General features: G+C 42.0%; 1 pseudogene; it reads right to left on the bottom strand.

Moving 5' to 3' along the window:
- Window positions 1-27,274, bottom strand: part of LOC148537924 (uncharacterized) — a 132,059-nt pseudogene that overhangs the window by 10,990 nt on the left and 93,795 nt on the right.

The raw sequence follows: 27,274 nt of genomic DNA on the forward strand, positions 1-27,274 counted from the left end.
AAAATTTATTACCAACATAACAGAAAATGCAAAGTGGTCACTCACCAACAAAACACACAGTGATAATCTCAAATACAACACATACCAATAAACAAACACCCAAAAAAAACAATCAAGAACTGGTTGACGAAGGACCATGCCAACATGATTCCACATATATGGCGTGGCAAGAAGTGTTCCCGAATATAGCCACAAAATATCCACATACAGGTTTTGTAAGGGTAGCAGGAAGTAGTCATCGTTGGAGTGCCAAAGATTATGTAAAAAAACAGAAGAGGGAGAAACAAATTAGCAAAAAATTAGATGCTCTCAAACAAACCCAACCACATTAGGTATCAACACTGTTTTTTGGCAAATAATTACCTAAAAAATCTGGCCACCACATCATCGCGTATGGCCCCCCCACATACTGACCTCCGACCAACCTCGGGGGGGCCATCCTCAGGTAAGGCATCCTCTGGCTGCATTGGGACACCACTCCTTATGGTGATGTTGTGAAAGATCCCACACAGGACCACAATTTTCGAAACCATATCCGGCAAATACATGAGTTCGCCACCAGAGCGGTGGAGGCATCTGAATCGGCCTTTTAAAAGGCCGATACAGTGCTCCACCACTTGCCTGGTGGCAGTAAGTGCGGAATTATACTCACTTTGTGGCCCTGGTGTGGGAGCCAAATAAGGAGTGAGCAGCCAGGGCGTGCAAGGGTAGCCACTGTCTCCTGTGAAAACGAAAAGACAACATCAGGCTCACTCTGTATGAAGCTTAACATTGTTATGTACTAAAGGTCTCCACTTACCCAAAAGCCATGCATCACCAGCTTGTAGGTTGGTTAATTTGTGCCATATCCCTGATTGCCGGATGACGAAGGAGTCATGTGCACTTCCTGGTAATTTTGCATTCAGGGACAGGATCTGGAGGGAGGCATCACATACCACCATGACATTGAGGGAGTGATAGTGTTTACGGTTTCTAAATATTGCCTCCAGCCGTGCTGGAGGCTGAAGTGGTATGTGAGTACCATCCACAACCCCTATGATGTGTGGGAAGCCAGCTATTTGGTAAAAATTGGCCTTGGCCACACTAAGGGCACCCATATCCAAAGGCATTTGAATAAAATGATGGAGATGCTTGAAAAGTGCCTCCATCACTGCCCTCAGGTTCCGGGAAAAGGAGGATTGTGAGATGCCCGCCACTATTCCCACCGTTGTTTGGAACGATCCTGAGGCACAGAAATGTAACACCACCATTAATTGCGTAAGTGGTGGAATTGCTGTAGGACTGTCAATTTGCCGCTCAAGATCACTCTCTATTAATGAGAGAGTGTCTATGATGATTTTTGGAGGAAGACGGTATCATCTTAAAACCTCATCATCTGGCATTCCAAAAAGGGTGACATGTGTTCGAAATATATGGGGCCTTGCACGCCTACGATGCCTATGCCAGGGACGAGATTGAGGTTGGTCGGCTTCCGGGAGCAGGGCCAGAACAATCCGACCCAAATCAACCTGAAATGACAACATTGGAAGGTCAGCCTTTTTACAACACCCAATAAAAATACATGTAACTTTGCTTTCAAATACCATTTAGTGATGCTTACATGCCGGGGTATTGTCATGGTATGTTGTAACTGCAAATAATAACATCAAAAATATACATCATTTTATGCTGGCCATGTCATTATCACAAATTTAAGCAACACAAAACATAAAAGGGGACACACACACATTTGGCCCAAGAGCAAAATGACGTTACGCACACTACGCCAAATAGAGGCCAAATGTAATCAACCAATGCTCCAGGCGACAAAAAACATTATTAAGAGATGAATACACATTTCAAAATGCGCTAATTAGATCGCAAATACAGGGCACAATAGCAAGTAGTAAAAATGCGCTAATTAGATGGCAAATACAGGGCACAATAGCAAGTAGTAAAAATGCGCTAAGTAGATCACAAATACAGGGCACAATAGCAAGTAGTAAAAATGTGCTAAGTAGATCGCAAATACAGGGCACAATAGCAAGTAGTAAAAATGCGCTAAGTAGATCGCAAATACAGGGCACAATAGCAAGTAGTAAAAATGCGCTAATTAGATCGCAAATACAGGGCACAATAGCAAGTAGTAAAAATGCGCTAATTAGATCGCAAATACAGGGCACAATAGCAAGTAGTAAAAATGCGCTAAGTAGTTCGCAAATACAGGGCACAATAACGGCGGTCCAAAATTTTAACAAAAAACACAGAGTTCGATTTGGCAAAAAACAACGTCACATGTGGACGGCCAACCAAAGTTGCGTACAGACAAACAAGAATATTCCCTAAACAATTTAACACATGAACTTACCAAGAGCTAATATCTAAGAAACCGGACAAAAATGTCTTTGGGGCAGAGCCAAAAAAAAACCAAAGAGAGATGAATTGAGGGAAAAAAAAAATTAGAAAAATCAACACCACAATGAGAGACAAATTGTCCCAAAGTTATACTTCCCCAAAATTACCAAAACTGGAAAATATCCAAAAAACCAAAAGTGTAAAAAAAGGAACTGAAAACCAAGAAAAACCGCTAACACCAAAAATAAAACAATAAACGCAATCTCCAAAACCAGCCAACAATCAACTCCAACCAACGTAACCTCCAACATTCAATAAACGCCACCTCGAGTCGAAACGCCACAACCCATAAATAGTGTTTATTTTCCCGCCCAAATTAAGGAAGGATCAGAGGAACGCACAATCAATGATGCGGCCACAAAATAAGGACGCATGTATAAATACGTCACAAGACAAAAACACAATTCTGGTGTATTTCGAGTTGGAACAACACACATGGATACAGACCAGGAAAACAATGGACAACAGTCCCGCGGTAAGTATTTCAAGCATTTTGACTCAATGATGAATTCTAAACATATTATTGTGCAAATTGGGAAGTTGAGATTTCGTCAAATTAGCCCAAATAGGTGAGGAGGATGACATGGAAGAGGCTGCTGGGCCCAGTAATCCGGGCAAAGCCGCCAAAAAGAAAAGGCAGCCACAATTCACAAGAAAGGAGATGGAGGTTTTGATTCAGAAGTGTGTGGACATCCTGCCACAGGCAGACAGGAATATGAGTGCAAGCCAGATTGGAGAATGTGGGAAGAGGTAGCCGTGGAGGTCAATAGGGTGGGGGATTATGTCCATCTAGCCCGGGATGTCAAACGGCGGTAAGTAAACACTTGACCACCCTAAAACCAACAACCCTATCAAATAAAAATTAATGGTTCCAATTTAACCCACAGATGGCAAGACTTCAAATATCGGCTGAAACAAAAAATGGCACACAGGGCTAGGCATGCAAGGGGGACAGGTGGAGGTCCCACCCCTGTGTCATTGGAGTTTACAGATTTAGAAGAGCTGGCACAGGGGTGTGTGCAGCCTGTGGAGGTGTTTGGCGTGTCCAACATGGATACGGACATGCCAGACTTTGCGGCTCCTCATGTTGTCCCAGGTAAATGTTGTGATGTCACCAACTGTGAAATGTTATTGTGCCAATATGTAGATTCTAATGTGAGTCTTTTCTCATTTTTCCAACAGAGACACAGGCGGATGGGTCTGCTCCAGAGGGGAGCCTTGGCCGCAGAATTTCTGCTGGCTCTGCAGGGGAGGAACCAGTACATCCGGCTGAGGACCCTGCAGAAGCCAGTCCAGGGCAATCCCCCTCGCAGGCAGTGTCCCTCCTCACAGAACTCAATTTAAAATTGGATTTCCATACGGAGATTCTGCAGAGGATGGACGCCAGTCTGGTACGGGTGGCTGAGGCCCTGGAGCAAAATGCTGCGGCCAACGTGACCATTGGTCAGGCCCTGGCGGAAAATACCAGGGCCAACATCCACATCGCCACTGCCCTGGAGCAGCTCGTTCGCCAGCACATGGTGGAGCCGACCTCCCTTCCTGCCGGAACATCAGGATCCTCCACCTCTGGCACAACATCAGCCAATCCCCCAAATGTGCCTAGCCCTGTGCCTAGTCTAGAGGCCACAACATCTGCCTCTGGACAGGCCAGCCCGATGACATCCCAGACCCGGTCTGGCGCCCTCCCTCCCCCAGCCAAATGGGCGAAAAAACGGTGACACCATTGGCTACTTTTCCCACACTCCTTCTGTGCTTGCCTCATATTCCTTTCTGGCCAAAACTTCCCTCTCCTTTCTTGTGAATTGTTTTTAATTTTTACATTTACATTTATTCAAAAATTATTGTTTGCACAATTAATAAATATTGTGGAACACTGCCCAAAATGTTGTAGTTCAATATGTTTTTTTTTTATGGGTGGATACAAATAAATTTTGCAGAAATATACGACATTGTATTCTGACATTCTTTACAAAATGGGTTACTTTTAATCTGGGCCCACAAGCCAACAACGTTCTAAAACACAAATTACATATTGTAAAAAAAGTGCTCGTTAAGGAACGTTTTAAACATTACCTAAGGAGTAAAAAACACCTTGAAAATACAAAATGAGGGACCAAACCGAAACATGATGACATTATTGTTACAATAGTCCAAAAACGAACACATTGCGGCCAAAAGGCCTGGTTCAGACCCACTCGCAAGCGGCTGTCCGCTCGCAAGTGGGTCGATGGTGTGCACTGAGCATGCGCACGATGGAGGGAGCTCCGTCGTGCGCATGCGCCAGACACGACGAGCGAAGGAAAGTCCTTCGCTCGTTGTGTCTGACCAAAGGGGCGTGCTGTCGATGTTGATTGACAGCACGCCCCCTTTGGTAGGCGTGCCAGGGGCGTGCCTCCCTGATGGGGGCGTTCCCATGGGAACGCCTCCCGTCAGAAGCCGGCCCACTGACATCACTAGTGATGTCAGTGGGAGTGATTTTGGCTCTGATAGAGCCAAAATCACTCCGGAGCTTGCGGTTGAAAACCTCAACCGCAGGCTCCGGCTCGCAGTTTCGATGGTCGCGATGGTCACGACCATCGCGGCCATCAAACTGCACGCTCGTATAGCCTGTGGGTGGTGACACACAGCTATACGAGCGTCCAGGAGGACGCTCCATTTTCATGGAGGGCGGCCCTCATTCAGAGCGTGCGCTTTGCTCAGAGCGTACGGCTCTGAATGAGGGCCAAAATTCCACCCCCACAAATGTACGCTAATTGATTGTGTAATCCTGACATTAGCAGCTAGGATTTCCACCTGCGTTCGGTTTTGTGCTATCCAAAAAAACTGCTTTCCAAACACATACCAAGCCGGTTTTCAATCCAACACTAATTGAGTTTCTGACAAGCCGTGATTAATTGATGCTACATCGTGGAGTGCCGGGATGGAGGAGAAGGCCATCGCCACTGTGGTCGAGCATTTTGAAGGGAAAGAGGATCATCCAGTGACGTATGAGTTGGTACGAACACATTTGACGTTCGCATTTGTTAATGTATGTACGCCCCAAAAACACCTCGCCACGCCTGCGTTTTTCCATCTCCACCCCCGTCAACGCCCAAAAACGGCCTGTTCTGTCAATCACATTTGACATGTCACTTCCTGTACGCTATTTGACGAACGAGACAAAAAAAACTCGCAATCAGCCGTACGCACATGCGCAGTGTAACACCGGCGCATGCGCGGTTAGTCAACATCGGAACGCAATGAGCGTACTGCCTCTAACGAACGGCTCTGAATCAGGGCCAAAGTCCTGTAATGGCAAGGCCACAATAGAAAAACCTGGGATCCACATTCTGCAGTATACACACATTCCCGAGAAGGTACGAATTTGCTTTTGGTTCTGCGGCAGTGTCATATTCTGTATGGCCTGGATTCTGTTGTTTGTGAGATGTCGTAACCCCTGAGTTAGGCAGTGTCCCAAATATTTAACCCTAGACTGGCATGGCTGTAGTTTGTCCTTGGAAACCTTGTGTCCTGTTTGCGAGAGATGAAGCAACAAAAGTTTAGTATCATTTAAACATGACATAAATGAATCAGAACATAACAATAAATCATCCACATATTGTATTAGCACAGATCCATTGGCAGGTTGAAAAGATTGTAAACAGTCATGTAAGGCCTGGGAAAAGATACTGGGGCTGTCTATGAAACCCTGGGGAAATCGTTTCCATGCATATTGTACACCCCTGTATGTGAAAGTGAATAGGTACTGACATTGAGGATGAAGAGGCACAGAGAAGAAAGCAGAACAGAGGTCAATGACAGTGAAATGGGTTGCATTTGGTAGGATCTGAATGAGAATGACAGCTGGATTTGGCACTACGGGAAATTGGCTCTCTACCACCTTATTAACATGTCTAAGGTCTTGTACCAGCCTATAACCCCTCCCACCACTCTTCTTTACTAGAAAGATGGGACTTATGGCTACACTAGCTGTACGAACTAAAATTCCCAGTTGTAACAATCGCTCAATTATGGGATAAACCCCTAATTCTACCTCCTGTTTTAATGGGTACTGGGGAATATTTGGAGCTTGCCTACCACTTTTTAAATTTACCATTACGGGACTGAAGTTTGCCATTAATCCAGTGTCATGGCCATCCTTGGTCCAAAGTGAATCTGGAATTAGGGATAACTTTTGATCTACCTGAGATGGATTTTCACTTAAACCGGTAGAGTGATATATTATCCTTTGGGGAGTGTCCAACATATCCCCCACCTCGTGCGCAACTCTCTCTGGGAAATCTAAAAATACACCATCAGGGGTACAGTATATGACATCCCATTTTACTTAACACATCCCTTCCCAGTAGCATAGTAGGGGCCACCGCTGCCAGGAGAAATTAATGCCTGGTATGCAATGGCCCTATAGTGACCTCTGTAAATTTTGTTAAAGGATAATGTTACACTTTACCCATTATGCCCATTGCTGTTACTGTCTCATTGGTTACCTGTAATTTAAAGGGAGATTTTATCACTGACCTGGTCACCCCTGTGTCTACAAGAAAAAGATATTTAGTACCAGCTACATCAACCATCATTACCGGTTCTTCCCTAGTACTTCCCGTTAACCTGGCTATCTGTAGACTACAGGTATGAACTGACCCCTAGCATTGGCTCCCACTCTCCAATAATGCATTAATGGCCACAATTGGAGCTGGTGCCTGTGGGACATATGCTGGTGTCTGTGTATATCCTTTATGGGGATATCCAGGTATTCCCTGGTTCGGGGGTCCTACCCTCTTTGCTGTACAGTTCTTACTTACATGTCCTGGCTGGTCGCAATTAAAAACACTTTTGTGGGTGGGGTGGATGAAAGGATTGTTGTGTGTGTTGAGCAGGAGGGAAAGGTGGTGGGTATGGGTAAGGATATTGAGGGAGAGGATATTGAGGGAGATATGGGGTTTGTGGATAATACGGGAATTATGGTTGTGTGTGATAAGTGGGGTAGGGCTGTGTTTGCGGTGGTGTAGGATTAGTGAGGATGTGTAACTGTTCAGGTGCAGGTGTGTCTGCTGGCTGTGATGTTACAGTCATTCCTTCTAGAGCTTGGATACTAACAGCCATTAGTTTCTCACTCTGGGTCTCTCTCTTTTTAGAGATGTCCTTGTCCTGTTTAATTGCGGATTCTATGAGGGTGTCTACAGTGACTCCCCTCCAGCCAGGCTGTGAGGTCTGAACCCGGGTCTTTAGGTTCTCTTTAAGACCATCCATGAGTACAATGACAATCATTCCCCTGTGGTGAGTGCTATCTTGAATATTTTCTAACCCAGTGTACTGGGTGATAGTCTGCAGAGCCTGGTTACAATAATCTTCTGCAGATTCACTCTCTTTTTGTTTTATTGTGAAAATTTTGCTCCAGTTAACTACTACTGGAAACTATACACCTAATTGAGTTACAATGTGGGAAATGTTACCTTGGTTCATTTTGTCTGTTAAAGGAACATCTCCATCCAATACACAATCCGTGATAAATTTTGTCATGTCAATATTCCATGGAAGGCAGGCCCTTAACACCACTTGCCAATCTCTATTGGTAGTCTCGTGAGAACTACCCAAATTTTAAAAAAATCTTTGACATTTGGCTAATTCCTTTTTGGGATCGGGGAAATCATTCATTATGGAATTTAGCTCCGCTCTTGTTCAAGGACAATGCATTGCTACTTCCCTTGTGGGCACTACAATGTTCGCATCCGCATTCCCATTCAGAACAGTTATTGTCCGGATGGGATGCAGACTGGCTTCACTGCTACTTTTGACCTTATTACCTGGCTGGAGGTTTAGTCTATTACTGCTACATATAGGGTTAACAACTTCCTCTATGGGTGCAGTGGATGTTAACACTTCCTGTACTATCACTGATGGAGATGGCGGCACCACTTGTGATTGCCGTGGTGGAGCATCTAACATGTGTACTGCATGGGAAATGGCAGATATAACAATAGGCTCATCATCCACATCATAAAAAATTTCTTTATGGTTACTTAAGAGAGGGTACAAATTACTTGTTACATTTTTATGTTTTTTTTCAACAACTGTACCTGCACCCCCGTCAGCATAGGGTGGCAGTGGTGCTCGTGAACCACAGGCAATACCTTCCACAACACTACCTTGCTGCACGTGAGTGCCATTTCGCGGCTCACACGCATTGCAATTTAGAACTGCGGGTGTACTCTCTGGTAACGTGCTTGTGACACTAATTTGCTTTGCTTGCACAGCTTTAAGCCACACATCCCCTTCATGCTGCCACAATTTTAAACATTCATTATATTTTACCTTTTTCACTTGAGAACGCACCAGACTGATGTGATCTCGGACGTTGTTCAGTACATCCTTATCAAAGCTACCAATTCTGGGAAACGGTCTAACAGTCTTTATCGTCATCTTAAACCATACATCACAGTACCTAGTTGCATAAGCACCGTACTTAGTATGCATAATATGCTGTGCCGATACAAGCGGCGCTTCCACTAGCAGCACATCATTGTCTAACATCTCTACTGTTTGTGTGGCTCCCATCCTTGGACAACCCCTACATTTTTCAATAAAGATTTAAACTGGTGAAAGACAATCAAGATACTTTCACTTACCTGTGGACATCTTTGAAAAAGGGTGTATCCACAAACCCTATGGAAGACCTCTAGACACCTCCACTCACCTATCAAAGAAAAGCTGCCCCCACGCAGAAATCCCTTTTTGACTACCTTTTAACCACTATGGGGCAATATATACCCTTTGTTTTCCAGTTGATTTCGTCCACCCTCTCATCAGTTCACAATCACAGTTTAGCCAAAACTATGCGGTTCAATTACAGGGCTCAAATAAGCCTAACCGATTACTGAACACTGTAATCACACTGAGAGCCGAACCCTAACAAAAATAACAACCCATACACCTGCCTTGTGTAAAGTAAATGGTAAGCTGCTACCAAGTCACTATGCCGCTCATTACGCCTAGCACTTAAAGGTTACAATACACTTAACATTTAGGAACCGTGTTACACCCTAAACAAATACTCACTGTTACACACTTTTTTCCTGCGCAGAAAAATACACATTAACCTAGTTATTGGCAACAATTGATAATGTAATCTCAACGGCTTTGTTTAAAACACGTGGCAGCAAGACCGGAAATACATATACGCTATTGTGCGACTAGTCACATACACAATAATGCGACTACTACACAACCGTATTATGACTCTTACGCTATATTGCGACTTAGCTGCGTAAGTAGTAATGTGACTTCCCCTTTTTAACACACAAAATAAAAATACATATATAAAAAAAACCTATCGATGAAGGAAAACAAACTTTCCTCCCTGGACTCTCAATCAGCGCTCCTAAAGTCACAGTAACCGGTAGTGCACTCTCAGCAACACCGGTGGTAACAGATTCTAAACACACAATGCGTTGTCCTGCCAGGCACCACCACCCTTTTGCTGAGAGATGGATACCGAGTGTTACCGACCAGTTACGTGATTAACACTGCGAGCCCCCAACTATCAATACCTAGTGAAAACCTCTGTACGATCCTGCCTATACCTTCTACACCTTTATACGATCCTGCCTATACCTTCTAAAAATATTGCTATTAGCGTAATGAGTCATACAGTAAATAAATGTCTTCAAACTTTGAATGTGTTTCCAATGCACAAAAGGTTATTATTCAACATAAAAACAGTAGGTTACACACTGTGATCTAAAGAAAATATAGTGCAAATAAATCATACACACCCAAGGTACGGTTGTTACATACGCACGCGCTCTGGGACCAGATACCGGCATCAGCAAGAAACCTCCATCAACAGCATCAGCAAGAAGACTCCCGATTGGGGTCAGAGAGAGCACATATATACTCTTACAGGGATAGGCAATACAATAGGCAAATTTGGCATGATTCCATTGGTTCTCCGTCACGATGCTTCTGTTACAGGACAGTTAACAGGTCAATTCAAATGGACACAGGTCAGCCTCCAACAGCCTTTTGTCTCCTTTTTCTCGCTGCATGCAAATCTAAGCTGCTAATATTACATAGTACATTTTAGTGTTTAACTCTCTACAGTCCATAAGTTGCAGACGCATGTTGCGATCTTCTCACTGATGACACCGGGAAGCTGTTAAGACAGAGTAGATCAGTACAACACCAAACACGGTCAGCTTATCATATACTAAACCTTAGATATCAAATAATTTTTTTTTCACAACATTAGTAATAAATGAATAAACCTTGAATATTACACTTTGAAGCTATGGAACCTTTTATGTAAGTGTGCAGTGTGTAAGTATTAGGGGTTTGGGAAAAGACGCTAGTTAGAGTTCACCATGGTATGTGTTTTGCAGGGTTGATCCCTTTGTATGTTTTAGTGACTGTCTGTATTTATGTGGTGAGGACTTTTAACTTGGGGGCAGTTGTGTATGCATGAAACTAATAAACAGGGTTCGTACGCGGGGTATAATGCAACTGTGCGTATTTAATGTGTATGATGAGATATGCGATCGCACGATGCTAATAATAGCATTGCTGTATGTACTTAAGTGTGAGTTTCACTAAAATGGCACTGGGCGGCCATTCGCAAAATGTCGTCGTGCAGATTTCATTTTTAAGATGGAGTGTTGTCGCCATTCGCAAGATGGCGTCGCTCCGATCTAATTTTTAACTGATCCTGTCTCAGCCAATTATCCAGCTTTGACACCCATATAATTGTAGTAGTATGAACCACTGTTGGCAGGTTGGTTAATCCTAATATGCTTTCCGTCGATAGCTCCTCCGCAGTTAGGGAAGTGCCAACGGCTCTCAAACTCCTCCCCAATGGCTATCCACTCTCTTCTGTGGTTGTAGGGAACTGTGAAAGCAATTGAAGGGAAATGTGAAAGCAATTGAAAACTACATTAAACTCTCCAATTAAAATTTTTAATTTTTTTTTACAGACATCAGAAATCCCCAGCACCCCAGACCTACACAGTGGAGAAGATATTACTGTTGCCAATCAAAACCCCATGACACCAATTTCCAAAAAACAAAAGTGGAAAACAAAAAATTTGGAAAAGGAAGAAGACCCTCTACTTCACCAGGCCAGAGAGGCCTTATTGAAACCACCCAATGAATATGACAACTTTGCATCCTATGTCAGTGCAGCAGTATGAGGAATGGCCCAGGACAAAATATTTCAATTTGAAAGACTGACATCTGAACTCATATTTAAAGCAAGGCAATGTCTACTGACATTGGACCCTTGCATCATTACCCCACCAGTAGTTCCAAGCACCCCTACACTCACCATGCCAACACCCACCTACTAGTCATCCCAAACATACCATCCACCAATGGGAAACTACCCACCCTACCATCCTGATACTCCACCTACCTCCACCTTCCAAAATCTGCATCCACCCACATCCTTCTACCCAACTCATCTCCCACCAACCTCATCCTACCTTCCTGCACCCCCAACCATCTCCTCCTTCCAAACAACAAACAGTACCTCCTGCCAAATAACTAAACTCCCCAACCTCCTCCTACCAACCTCTTCCTCAACCCACCTCCACCTACCATCCTGCTCCCCCAAACACCTCCTCCAGCCAAACAACTCAGCCCCCCCACTTCCTCCTACCAATCTCTTCCCCAACAACTTCCACCTACCATCCTGAACCCCTAAACAACTCCTCCTATGAAAATATTAATCCAACTGCAACATCCTACCAAACGAGTTCTACCCTACCCTCTCCACCCAATTTATTCACACTATTACGTGAAACTAATGAGGACAATGATGTTTTATAATAATTGTTATGTGTATTTTAAACACTTGTTTGTTACTAATTAGTTTCATACTCCCTGGTAAGTATGGTGCTGAATGCAGCATGGTGTTTGTGACCCAGACTCTTAGGCGGCTTGGAACACATGCTGGAAATGCATGTCAGTGGGGCCGGGACCACTGATTTTGCACTTTCTGCATGTATTTGCGCCCCTGTAATCTAGACTGCAAACACCAAAGCTCATGCTGCAATATACATACCAGGGATTGGGTAACTTGGTGATAGTTGTAACATTTTACCCATCTTTATATCAATATATATATATATATATATATATATAAGTTTTACACAAGTGTTTTTTAAAGCAAATTTAGCACATAACAAACAAAATACAGAAACTTTAAATAATATTTTTCTCTGCTTTGACAAAAAAAAGTTGTGGTGTGTGTGTTTTTACCTACTTTACAGTAAAGGAACTGCAGCACCTTCACAACAGCCTTGCAGGCCTCCGGGAAAATGTGTCCCAAAGCTTGAGCCGAGATGCGGGTCCCAAACTTTAGGTCCTCAAAGGAGCGTAGTGTAGCCAGGTACCTCAGCGTAGCCACGAGCCTCTCCTCGGCCGTGATGGCCATCGAAAATATGGTGTCCTGCTTCCGGATATAGGGGATCACCAGACACACCAATCCGTGAAAGGTGGTGTCATCCATCCGCAGGACGTTGCGGTAGTCATCCAGATTGTTCTCCCTCATCGCCATCAGCATGGGCATATATGATTGACTCTCCCTCTCCAGCAGCCTCTCCTCACTCAGCTTGACCACAGCATAGGACAGCAGGGCTCTATAACGGCAGGGATCCATCACCACAAAAAAGCAGAAAACAGACTGACTACAGGAAATAGAGCAAGAAGCACTTTGCAAAGCCAGGCAATACAAAGCAATGCACTGGAGCTAGCAATGTGGAGCGTTCATCAGGGTAAAAACCAAGCCTCACTAATCACAGAGCAAACTGGAGTGCACAGAGCTGAAGAGGCAGGCTTTTTTATACCCCCAGTGAAGCCCAGCCCTCTATTTAAATTTGGGGCCAATTGATCGCGTGTTTTTGGTGAGGCACAAGATCAACCGTTTACATGATCCGTTGTATAGTGACGCGTGTTTGTACGACTGATCTCATGAAAATCATGTGGTAAAAAAGCACAAAAACATGTGGTCGGGACTGGCGGCGATTGAACAGAAATCGTATGATGAATCTGATCTTATGCTAGTCGTAGAGGTGTATGGGCCCTATTAGATTGTAAGCACATTTAAGCAGGGTCATCATTACCTTCTGTTTTGATGTAACTGGTTGCAATTTATTTGTGTCATGATCCCCTAAATGTTCATTGCTATGTAATCACTTTAAAGACTGTAGAGTGACATTTGTGAATGAGCATATGGCAAATTCTAATATAATTTACACGTTATTGCATATAATAATATGGTGCCGCACAGCAAACAGATCTAAAAATTCTAGGTCTGTGCACAGTATATGTCTCCCAGATGATGTATGGGGTCTTATGTGCTATAGGTAAAGCATTGTTCATGCCACAGTTTTTCTGCTTACAGTTAAACATTAGAAAAGTGATGGATAATGTATTTGCTTTCAAGTGTTAAAGGTTATAAAATAATTTCACTGTAGCTACCTAGATACATGCTTTGTATTAAATGATATCCCTTTGACATGTTACAATGATTTATTCTTGAAAAGGTTGTCTCAAACTGTTAAAATAGAGCACAGTTAGACTTTTCTACTTAGCATCATGAAAGATCAGAGAATCTTAAGTTTATTGCACAATTTCCCTCATTCATGGTAATGCAGCTTCCCTGGATAAAGGCAATTACAAAGAAGTGCCCTTGGTTAGTGTTTACAGTCAAGTACAGTGAGAAATCAATGCTCAGAAATATACATTAGCCTACAAAAGGCTGAAAAGCAATTTTGTTCCCTGAAAGGATATCACTTTTCAGCAATTTAAAAGTTAATAACTAGTATATTGGTGCATCTACTGAGAGTGCCTTACTCATTGGTAATCATCAATAGTAATGCACCTTCAGGGGCCTGAAAAATTCTCATTCTTAGAAAATCACAATTTCCAAGAAGCCCAGATACATATAGTGGAACCACATTTGTAGAGAGTGATGCATGTTAACTTTGTCCCATCAGGATGACTTTATCCCACTAGAAGCTCCAGATCATATACTTTCTAACTATTATTGTTCTTATAAACTCTTTTAGGTAAAACTTGTAATGTAAACTGCAGTTAAGGTAGACATTTGTGGGCTGAACCAATAACTGCACCCTCTTTGTACATAAGTAATACTATTGGTTCCTAGTGAAAGCACCACGTATTATTGTGAATATTGATTCAAGGCACAAAATAGTGAAAGACCAGTTCAAAGTCAAACATAGGTTGGTGTGAATAATCACAGGTAACTTCACTGCTAGATTAAAAAAAATGTCAAGTACTCCTATAATAAGAAAGGATACCAACGTAGCTTCTTCTAAGGTACCCAAAATATGCAATAAATTCTACTTGGACCTCAACCAAAATAAAAAAAAAAATACGATTTGTAATATCTAATATTTTGTTTCAATGAATCAAACCATTTCTGTAACTCAAAAAATTGTTGCCAACTATCCAGGATTGTCTGGGAAGCTATCAAATGTTGTGGAGGTCCACAGACTCCTAGAAAGTACAGCATGTTCTCACATGATGCCCATCTTTTAATGGAATGGATAGAATGGGGGGGGGGGTTAGGCATTGTAAACTTTAAAAATGATGGCAAACCATCATGTTTAAATTACACATTAAAAAGCTTTAACTAACATTAAAATCATATTGACATACTGTATAACTGCTGACACAAATGAAGAAATTTGTTTTTAATCAGTATATCCAATATACATTATCCATTTGATCTCAGGTCCTCTGAGAAGAGCACCAGTGTAGAAGAACAAAATAATATTGATTATACTGAAACCTCATTAATATCTAATTATATTGCATTATATTGCACTTCCCTGTATGAAACTAAATACTGAGTATACAGTATCATGATCATGGGGTCTATTTACTAAGCAGTGTCAGGAGACAGAGTGAAAAGTGATAAGGTGCCAGCCAATCAGTTCCCAACTGTCATTTTTCAAATACAGCCTGTGAGATGGCAGTTAGGAGCTGATTGGCTGACACCTTATCACTTTTCACTCTGCCTCCTAACACTGCTTAGTAAATAGACCCCTATGTCCTTATAATTTAAGTGACCAACGCAGATATGTTACAGATTGAGAGAGAAGAGGTAGACTGCCACAGTTTGAATGGAACAGAGTCAGATACACAGACATATTCATAAGATGTTGTTTATTGGTATACAATTTGGTTTTTATTTTCACCATTTCCTTCTATTTATACACGTATCACTATGTTCATTTTTTTAAGTGTAGTTTCTCTGCACTCCTTTGATTAAAATTACTTTAATCTAGCACGCAGGGCTGTACACTGATGGCATGTGCCGTTTGAAAGTTTCAACTGCATCCTGCCACCAGCCACTGCTTCATAAATAAAGCCCTTTGTATCTACTACTATTATTTAGACAACTCTGTTTTAGGTGTATTATATGGTCACCACTTCTTATTGTATTGGCTGCACCCTGGTCTGTGTACAGTAAAATCGACTTTTCTGCAATCAAAATGTCCTAACATAGCCAGCAGTTGGTAGAGTGGAAATATTAAACCTAAAACATCAATGTTTATAATAATAAAATTTCTAAATGTATTAAGACATATAAATGTTTTATGTATTCATGCATGTACAAAATGTCTTCTCTATAAAACAATGTTAATTGGTGCAACTAAACATAGAAACATAAAATTTGACTGCAGAAAAGAACCATTTGGCCCATCTAGTCTGCCATTTTTATTACCTTTTTAGTAACGTCAACCTTATTTGATAAACTTTATCTGCTTTCTCTGGGTCCAATTGGGGAAAGAGTAATGGCCTTGTGTCTCTGGATACAGCATGAAAGTACTATTTGAAACCAGTGCCATCATCAATGATGGAAGCTCCTGAAGAAGCTGCCAATAGCTGGCAGCAATGTTTAGCAGACAGTTGTGGAAGCTCCATCCTCCTAGAAAGGAGAAAGCAGCAAAGTCATGTCAGAGAGTAATACTCACTGCTCCAGTTTTGTTGTTTGCTAAGTTACACTAGCCGTAAGAATGCATATCTTCTCAATACCCATCATCAGATACGTGTGCCAGCTCTACACTTGTAACAACATGCCACTCTCAGCAGTCATTACTGGGCCAGTAATGACTACTGCTACTGCATTAGTGTGCTTTATTCATTCTCTTCAATCAGTAAATAAAAATTAAGTTGCATTCATATATTTGTATCACAACTGTTAAAGTCAACAAACTTCAGATTTAAAAGGACAGTTCAGTATACACTCACTGTCACAAGAGCAAATGAAACGCTACTCTTTGTGTGCTGATTACTTGAGTAGTATTGCTTACTTTGTTGTTGTGCATCTGTCATGTTCCAATTGACTTTACATACTATATGATAGCCAGGGCCGGATTTACCACAAGGCAACAGAGGCGGATGCCTAGGGCCCGGGGGATCCTAGGGGGCCCGCCTATCCCAACCAGCAAGATACTGTATGTAAAAAAAGTGTTTTATTATTAAACAGATATTATTATCCCCTCCACCTGCCGGTATGGCAGCTGGGTGAGCGAGTGTGTGTAGATCACTGGCTGTCCACTGAAACAGGCTTCCATTAAGCCTCCTGGGGGTGTGGTGTGGACAGAGCTACCAGCGATTATGTGGAGTTGGGGGTGGGTGCTGGCACAGTAATGTATGGGTGAGCGGGTGTGCGTGAATCACTGGCTGGCCGCTGAAGCAGGCAACCATTAGCCTTTAGCGGGCATGGTGTGGGCAGAGCCACCAGCAATGATGCGGAGTTGGGGGCGGGTACCGGCACAGTAATGTATTGTGTGTGCCACTGCCCAACACCTTTAGCCCCAACCACAGGACTGAGGTACAACAGGAGATGATGGGGTTCCACTATTCAAGACCCACAGATGGCCACACTCTACAGTAAGTGTGATGCCATCTGACCTGTGCTCCTCCTCTCCTCTGTATGTCCTGTCAGAGCACCTCTGCCCTGTTCTCTTTAGTTTGCTATGTGTGCCTGTCAACTTCAGTCATATATGTGTATATATCCATGTCCCCCCTCAGATCTCAGTGTGAATGTCCCCCTCAGGCCCTCAATATATATATGTCTACATGCCCCCCTCCAAGCTACCAATGGTTATGTCTCCATGCCCCCTCCCCCTCCTCCAGTGTGTATCATGCACACTGGACATGGGGGGAGGGAGACATGGAGACACACAGTGTATGTCTACATGTCCTGCTTCCTCCACCCCCAGTGTACATGTCTCCATGTCCCCCCTCATGCCATAGTGTGTGTGTCTGCATGTTCCCCTTCCCCCAGACACCAGTGTATACTGTATGTGTACTTACTCCCCCAAGCAGGGTCACAACTGTGTATCTCTACATGTCACCCCCATAGTCACCAGTGAGAATTTCTTCATCTACCTCCCCCCATGCACCAGTGTGTATGTCTCCATGTCTCCCCCCTCCCCATTTGCAGTTGTGTATGTCTCCATCTCTCCATGAGCAACACGTGTGTATGTCTCCATGTTTCCCCGCAGTCACAGGTGTGTATGTCTCCATATTCCAACCCTCAGTCATAGGTGCGTATATCTCCATGCTCCCCCCAGTCACAGGTGTGTATGTCTCAATGTTTCCCCTCAGTCACAGGTGTGTATGTCTCCATGAATCCCCCCCAGTCATAGGTGTGTATGTCTCCATGTCCCCCCCAGTCACAGGTGTGTATGTCTCCATGCCCACTCCCCCAGTCATAGGTGTGTATGTCTCCATGTCCACCCAGGCCTCAGTATGTCTCTGTATGATCTTTGTGTGTATTTTGCCTTTGTGTTTCCTTTTTCCTTTGCTTGTGTATTCCATTACTTCTCCTATTATATCTATCCGCCCACCTAATTCTATAATTTATCCCCCACAATCAATTTTTTTCCTGTACCCCAACCACCCACCTTTCCCCTGTGCCCTTCACAAACCACCTGTCCTCTTGCCATGCTGCTCCTCCAGCCACCCACTTTCCTCTTCCACTTGTCCCTTCACTGCTCAGCTTCCTTCTCTTCTGCTGAAGGTATTGGAATCCTGCTGGCTGATGATTGAAAGTGGCATGGAGAAACCTGGACATGACAGGTAAGCACAATCTTCTGTTTAAATTATTTTTCCCTATAACACTATTGTTGCTGGTGAAAACCCTGACGGCAGTAAAATTTGCCAGTTTTCATCAGCGAAGCTTTCCCATATGAACTGCATAAGTATGATGGCAGTACTTGTATTGACATAGTATCTGTTCTTCTAGCAGATTAAAGTCACTTAAAAATTATTTATTCCATGAAGAAAGCATTTTTAATGTATTAAGGTGTTGAATTGTTTTGTCTCCAATATGGCAATGAAAGCTTTCCTTGGCAAGGTGGTAAATTAACCCTTACCATTTTTTTGCGCAGGGAAAGGTGAGGGGGCCCAGACCAGTAAATTTCCCAGGGCCCCATGAAGTGTAAATCCGGCTCTGATGATAGCATGTGCTGTTGCAATAACCTATTACCAATTCTGCTTGTGAACCAACTTGTTTTCTGAAAATAATCATGTGTTTCTATTCCTGACCTGTGGGTTGCCCCTAACTTTGATTTCAGATTGTCCTTTGACTGTAGATCCTGTGTTAACTGCTATTCATTGAGGAAGATCTCTAGCCCAGTGATTGCTACATTGCAAAGCCTATCAAACCACAGCTTATTTAGATAACACCTCAGGTGCGACTGTTATTTTGTGACATAACCCTTAGTTTAAGACACTTGTCACCATAGTGGCACTTCTTCTGTACAGTACACTAGTCATCACATTAGAAAAAAATTTCAACTTCAGCTACAGTACAAAAGTGTGAATTCTGCTCAACACCAAAAACTAACATGGGAGTTCTGTGTTACTTTAGCCACCAGATTGTGAGGTATGCTGAAAAATGGGCAATTCATTGGCTGGATCTGCTCAATATTCTAAGGCAATTTTTCTGATGGAGATCCATTGGTTGAACATGAAAGGGAGGCATGGAGTAAAAGAAAGAGACAGCACATTTCAGCTGAAGTCAGTGTCGGACTGGGGCATGGAGGGTCTACAGGGGGAATGCAGTGGTAGGGGCCCATGCTTATGGTCACCCAACAGTCTGGATCCTGACCCCTAAAGGAGGTTGTGGGGCCCAATGGGGATTTCTCCTGTTCCCCTGTGGGCCAGTCTAACCCTGGCTGAAGTGAAATGACAGCTGACTATATGCACAGCAAGTTTCTGGTAGCAACAAGGAATAATTCAATGTGTGCATATAAAAAAGATATCAGGTGTTTTGCCTGGAGTTTATTACTTTGCATATTACATGATATTCTGTATATAACTTGACATATTATATCTTGAGAATATTATTATTTGACTAATATTGGCATGGGGTCATTGGCATATCAATAATGACTGCAGGGTGTGCGGTGCACATGGGCCCAGGGGGGCTCACACACATGTTTAATACTTTGGAACACAACTAAATCAAGAAACAATAGACAATAGATGGTTGGCGCTCTCAGGATGCTATCTGACCTACTAAACCACTAGCAGCTTACACTATGAGGTGTTCCATCCTCTTAAAATTATGATAGCAAATGTGTGTCAATTGCATGGACTGGCATTAACAATTATTATTGCTGTATAGTTACTATTAGCATGTCAAATATCTAGTGGGGGAAAGAGTAGACAATGACTGCAGTCAATCACAATTAATATTACCCTGCTGTTATTGTGACGTCATCACATTTATTTGACATTTTGAAATCTGCTTAAAGGTAATCTATACTTTATATAATTACTTTGTATCATATATTTAGTATTTTTTAAAGTATTTGTATACTGAAAGAGCAGAAATAATTCTAAAGAACATTGCACCATGCCAGGCAAACTCCATCTAAAACTAAAGCACTGTTTGGAATGAAAAGTAATGCAAAGTTTAAATTAATTTACTTGTAATAGTTATTTAATAACTTTACATATATACAAACTGCAAAAGTTATAAGTGAAATAACACATCTATCAAGAAACATTAAAAGACTGTGGATATTCTTTATATTTGATGTGTATCCCTAGCTGTATTATATTACACAGTAATCACTATCTATCAAATAGCAATTCAGTTATTTTGATATGCAAGGTATCAAGTTTTGCATGTTTTTAATATTGTATGTCATGTCAGTGGGTTATGTGTATCACATTGTGTTGTATTAAATCTGTTAATTTTTAAGAGAAGCCTTGATTTGTTGTGATTATTCAGAAAGGTGCTACTAAGGTTACAATATTTATCATCAAACATCTTTAATTTCAGTTATTAACTATAAAAAATGCAGTCCAATTTATGTTTAATTAGCAGTTTATGTAAGAAGTGGACCAGTTGGTACTGGTAGATGAACTAGCTGCATTTAGAGTTAAGTTTTTAAAATTATTTTGGATCTTTTTTTTACTACAGCGAAGCGCAAGGATATTGGATACTAAGTAATTAGCATCCATTAAATACACATTCATAAATATGCCCCGTAAGTAGCAACAAGATAATGTGTAAAAACCTATGGCGCTAGCCCAGTATATTTGATAGTGAGAAAGAAATATATAAATACATAAATAGATAAAAACAGATTACTTTTTCTCTCTTGAATTTCAGTTTTGATTGTATTCCACATATATAAAAATAGATAAAATAAATAGAACACAGCATAATACTGCACAATATTAAATGTAGCAATTTATTAGATCCACATTGACCATGTATATAAAATCAACATCAGATAAAATATAAAATTAGCATATACATGCATAAGTATATATAGCAGCAAAAAGGAGGCCCAGAGGCCTGCATACCAGATGATGGTGGATTTTAAGCATTAGAATGCACTGCAGACAATCTGTATTTGCCCATATTGTCTCACAAAAAGCATTGGTTCCACGTTTCTAGCCAAAGTCCGCAGTCCTTAAGGCATTTCGAGCATCCAGTGCTCTTCCCCAGATAGCACTGCTATTTACTTACTACCTGGGGTTTCAAGGTGACCCTCGTGTTCGATCCTAGGCTGCTTCCCCAAGTGCGCTAGGAAAGTGGTATTCTGCTTTTTACATAATATGCCCCTTAAGTGGCCAGAAACCTTGGTATCTGTCTCGTTGCAAGTTGCATTGTCAGATACCAAATCACTGGAGCAACTCAAGATTTCTCTGGTTCAGGGGCATCTGCTCTGAAAAGCATCTGACACTGTATTAGACTCATGTATAAAAAATGTAATGAAGTACAATAATAATTATGTCTGTTATTTTACATGATTTTACAGGTTTTGAGAAAAAACTTGAATGAACTGCATGTTTTGAGAAAAAACTTGAATGAGAAAAAAATATTTCCAAATAGAAGAGGTGGCTTTTTTGGTCTTTTGCCCAGGCATGACAATGTGCTTCTTATCACTGGCATGAATTGTTGCTGCTGATGTCTGACGTACTTCGACACAAACATTATCATCTTGACTTTTAGCAACTTGATCTTGTTCAACACATTCATCATCCTCATCCTCATTATTATCAGATAGACAATTATCCCCCTCATTCTATTGCACATTTAAATCTTCCAAAAGTAGCATCCTCAATTTCTATGTCCAAATCATTATTATCATCATCAATAATTTTACCACTACTCATCCTCACATTTGCAGAAGGTTCAGAGACAGTGGGAGGAGATTTCTCTACAATTACAATGTCAGAATCAGAAATGTCAGAATCACATATAACACTTGCGGACACCCTTAGACTCTCCTCAGAAATCTGTGAAGTTTGTGAGCATACAATTTGTTATTTCTCCTGTTTTGGAGGTGACACATCTAGACTCAGGAGCTTATTCAGAGGCGGCCGTACGGTCTACGGCCGCACGGCCGCCTCGATGTTTGTGCAGTGCGCATGCGCACGAGGGAGTCGGCTCCCTCATGCGCATGCGTGAGACCCACTATGACCGACAGCGCTGGTCGTAGCGGGTCTCTTTCCAAACGGGGCGAGCTGTCGATGTTGATTGACAGCTCGCCCCATTTGGAAGGCAGGCCGGGGGGGTGGCAGCCCAAACGGAGGCATTCCTATGGGAACGCCTGCCATTTGGGGGAGGCCCCACTGACATCACTAGTGATGTCAGTGGAGAGCTTCTGGCTCTGACAGAGCCAGAAGCTCTCCGGGGCTTACGACAAGTGAGACCCTACCCTAGGGTCTCTTTGTAAGCCCCGATGGTCGCGATGGTCTCTGACCATCGTGACCATCACCCGAGCAGTCGTTAGACTACAACAGAGGTGGGCGGTCAGGATGCAAGTGGCCGGCCAGTTTCTGAGCGACCGCTTGCATCCTCCGACCGCCTCTGAATGAGGCCCTCAGAGTGGGAAGGTAGTGTTTGTGAGCTTACAGAACATGCCTGACTGTGTTTGGCCCTGTCTTTCACAATAGGCATTCTAGTGTATGAAAGAGTAGTGACATATCACATCTTGCAAATAAAGGCCATGGTATGAGCCTTTTTGTAACTCTGTGTTGGGTATGGCATGTTGGAATCTTTATGTTTTTAAGCAGTAACATTTTGCTTCATAGTTAGAGGTGACATTTTCTTGATTGTCAAACATTGGTCATATGTGAAGATGTTGAAGAAGTACTATGCCAGTACTAGTACTGGGATGCTCATGTTCTCTATAAACTGTTTCATGGTTTACAGTACACAGGACATGAATAAAGCTACTGTCCTTGATTTTGTAACTACCACCACACTAAATCAATGTTCAATGATATAGCAAATGAGGGACTGTTAACTTTACCATGCAGTTTTATTAAAAGCTTGGCTTTTATTATTTTTATGTGCAGCTGATGGGGCCAAACAGCCAATAAGTACAGGAATATACATTGCCTTTCAAACACACACAGTCTTCCCTTGAAATATGAAACTTGAATTAAAAGACTCAAGATTGTTTTTAAACCAGAAAAAAAGATGTCTTCTTTTAGCTGTTATTATTTTGGGGTGTGGCTGATGGAGCCACATCATCCAGTAAGTACAGTATTTGATCCCCTCCTGGCAAATATACATTGCCTCTCAAACACTTGGGGTGCAGCTTACAACACAGTATTTTGGGCAGCTAAGCTTGCCATCACAGTACTATCTCTAATGCATAAGATATATACCCTTTAAGTGGAGCTCAGACAAACACAGGCAGGAGGAGCCTGTGCAAATTGCTGGCTGTAGTGTGTGTACCTTTATCTCCCCTTGACATGTACAGTTTAAAATACTATGCTTTTTTGTCTGTACTGTCTCTCCCCTCATACAGAATATATACTGTAGATAGATACCCTTGTGAAAACAAATGTACTTTAAGTGCAGCTCACTTTCAAACATACACAGGAGAATCCTATAATGCAGATGGCTTGCTAGTGTCTGACCCTCACAGACACACATATTAAATATGCCTGCTATCTTTTCTACATTTTCCATGCACTCCAACAACGTACACAACCCTCTCCAATGGCCATTATTGCAGCACAGCTACAGCCAACAACTCTCTCCTATCTAAAATGGCACCTGAAATAATGATGGAGAGACTTATATGCAATCCAAAACATTTCTGTGAATATCACTTTTTGCTTCATTTTGAGAACAGAATGTGGTGGGAGGAACAAAGCCATGAGTCAGTTCAAATATCCAAATGTGTAGCAGGCCCATTAGTGCTGATGAATACCCCTTTTACACCAGAACTAAAACCTTGGTTATTGCAGGGTTAATCTGAGTATCTCCTTGGTGTAAAAGGGACAGGGTCGGATTTCCAGGTCGAGTCACCCGGCAATCCAACCTAGGTAACTTGCAGGGTTTAACACAGGAATAAACCCGTGAAACCCTGCAGTGTAAACAGCGCGATCCGTATCACAATGACTTGGAGCTTCAGTGGCGCTTGGTGATGATGTCATCTCCAAGCAACCACTTCCACACCAATATACCTGGATCTTTGCACTCGGCTCTGGTAAAAACAGCAATGACTCAGGAATTTCCTGGGTTGGCGCTGGCTAAATTCCGGGTCTGATCTGGTTTGGAACCCTGGGCCTGATTCAGAGCCGGATGCTATTTGCGGACAGTAATTCCAAAAAAGGGGCCGGCTATTTAAATTGAGCGCTCGCTGATTGCGGTTTGTTGACGCCTCTATGTCTGAGCGAGCGAACGAAAAATGCGCTCGCTATTTTGTAAAGATGCCCCTTTGCCGTTCGCATCACACGTCATCTCCAGTATTTATTTGATTAATCGGGTACATCAAAAGGCATCTGAACTGCTCGCAGTGCTTGTGGTAGGTTTTTCCTACCGCAATCACTGTGAGCAGTTCAGGCTAAAAGACAACCAAGTGACGTGGTCGATGATGCTCCTTTACTAATTATGCACTCCCATTTAACATCCTTTTTACCGTTAGGCACGCCTGCGTTCGGATCTCCACTCCCCCGTTTTCAAGCACCTTCCCCTGTTACCACCCACAAATGGTACATTCTGTCACTCAAATTAGCAGCCCCTCGCTGTTTTGCGAGTGCTCGATATCTGACCGCAATGACTGGTTTGCGCATGCGCATTAAGACCCATATGCATGCGCAGTTGTGCGAACATCGCTCATAGCGAACTAATCAGGCCCCCTGTTCCAACCTCCGGGTTGGACCCGAAATTTAGGTATAAAAGCAGTATATGCTGTTTTTTAGTTTCTAAATAGTTTAGCTGCGACATAACTTCTTGCAGATGAACATGTGTTTTTACTAATTACCAAAGTCTTGGTAAGACAAGTTAGAGCTTAATGCTCAGATTACCATTTTAACTATGGGTGCATACCTTAATGTTCAAAGTTTTTCCCTTGTAGTTTCAGAACTTTGTTCGGCAACTAGTATTTAAAATTCTATGCAGTTGCATTATTAAAGCAAAGTCTAACTCAATTTATCATGCATTATCAGGTTTACTGACATAGTTGGTAGTCCTTTATTAATCAAGGTCAAATTAGGACATCTTTAATGGTGATGGAAATAGACAGACATTAATTCTGATCTATATTTTTGCACCACGACTTTAAACCTTTTATTTTTCCAGACAACACAAATCAATGAATGCTTCATTCTGACTTGAATAAATGAGTAGAGCAGATGGGTTTTAGTATAGCATTATAAAAGCTATTAATCATTTTTATATGGATTCTGTTAGAATAACTTCCTTAGAACAGAGCATCTTGGCTGCATCAAAGGGCATTAAATATTGGTGCTGATAAATTAGTTGGAGTTGTTTTTGCTGACTTGATGGTCTGAAAAGTTGACAGAAGGCTCCTTACACCTCTGCTTATAATCAGCAGAATTATAGCAATCCATTCTGCATCTGCTAACACATCTTTAAACTAAAGAATACAATGGTTCAGTTGGCAAGGCTTTAAATGGGCAAATGAATATACCAATTTGACATTTCTGCTACTCACAACATGATTTGAAGAAATGGTTGTTTTTATAATGCTTATTAGCTTACTCAATTATATTGATTCACTAAATCCCTATTGCATACTACTGTTTTTTAACATTTACTTTTCATTAAGATTTACCCTCAACACACTGCAAAAGACAATAATTAAAGCATAATCAACAATACAAAAATGTCAATATCAATAAAGACATAATTATACTATTCATTAAGCTAAGTAGGAGAAGAGGAAATAGAAAGGAAAAAATTATGACTGCCGAACAGAAATGATCCAAAAAATAATAAAGAAGGAAATCTTAAGGTCTCCAATAATAATAATAATAATAATAATAATAATAATAATAAATTTGGGGTATCATCTAAAATCAATTGCAAACAGTTTTTTCAGTCAACAATATTTTGTATCCATGTGTCACTAATACCCATTTTCCACCAAAAACCCAGTTCTGACCTAGGTTTTTGGACAAGGTTCCAACCCAGGTCAGACCCTGTTTACACTGCACCTTCGATCCAGGTTAATCCTGGGTCAGCCCCATTCACACTGAATCTGGGTCTGCCCTGCTAAACTTGTGAGGTCAGAAAAAGTAGGAGGTGACTACTCCACAGCCACCAATCAGCTTATTTTAAGGATGACCTGGGTTGGATAATCCAGGTCCATCTTGTGTAAAACCCTAGTAGCTACCTGGGTTGGATTTCCAGGTCACTTGACCCGGGTTATATATACCCTTTTTCACTGAGCCACTACCCTGGAAGACCCAGCAATAACCTGGGTTATTGTAGCAGTGGAAAAGGGGTATAAGTAAGTGCAAATCAGTGTTGGCCCACTCAGGGCAATGTGAAAATTATTGCATTTTCCAAAATAAACTGTTGGCATATTCGTCCATCATGCCATTTTCACTGGTATATTTTCTCTTTCTTGACATTTTCACTGACATATCAATGCTGATGAGCATTATTTCAGTCATATTAGAACTGTTTGGGTTGCCTTTATTAAAAAAATATTATGCCTTAATGGATAATATATGTTAGCATGATTACTATAGTATGTTGAGTATTATCACTGGCATATTAGATATTGAAATACATTTTTACTGGTATTGTATTTTGCTGGTAATCAGGGCATGATTATGGGAGGGGCAACAGGGACGGTTGTCCCGGGGCTCCCACACAGAGAGGGCCCCCCCAACCAGCACAAAAAAAACAGAGCACTGAGTTTAGCTGTCTGCGCTCTCCGGTCCCTTTCTCCTCAGCGGCTACTAAGCTGTTCCCTAACAGCAGCCGCAGAGGAGCTTCAGTGTTGTACAGTCTTGCGAGACTTCACAAAATCTCACAAGACTTTGACTGCAGAAGGACCAGAGCAGCAGCCGGCGGCCACAGCTTGAGAGAGAGAGGCTATCAGCTGAG

Source organism: Taudactylus pleione, unplaced genomic scaffold (assembly GCF_031769625.1).
Source record: "Taudactylus pleione unplaced genomic scaffold, aTauple2 ptg000042l, whole genome shotgun sequence".
NCBI lineage: Eukaryota > Metazoa > Chordata > Amphibia > Anura > Myobatrachidae > Taudactylus > Taudactylus pleione.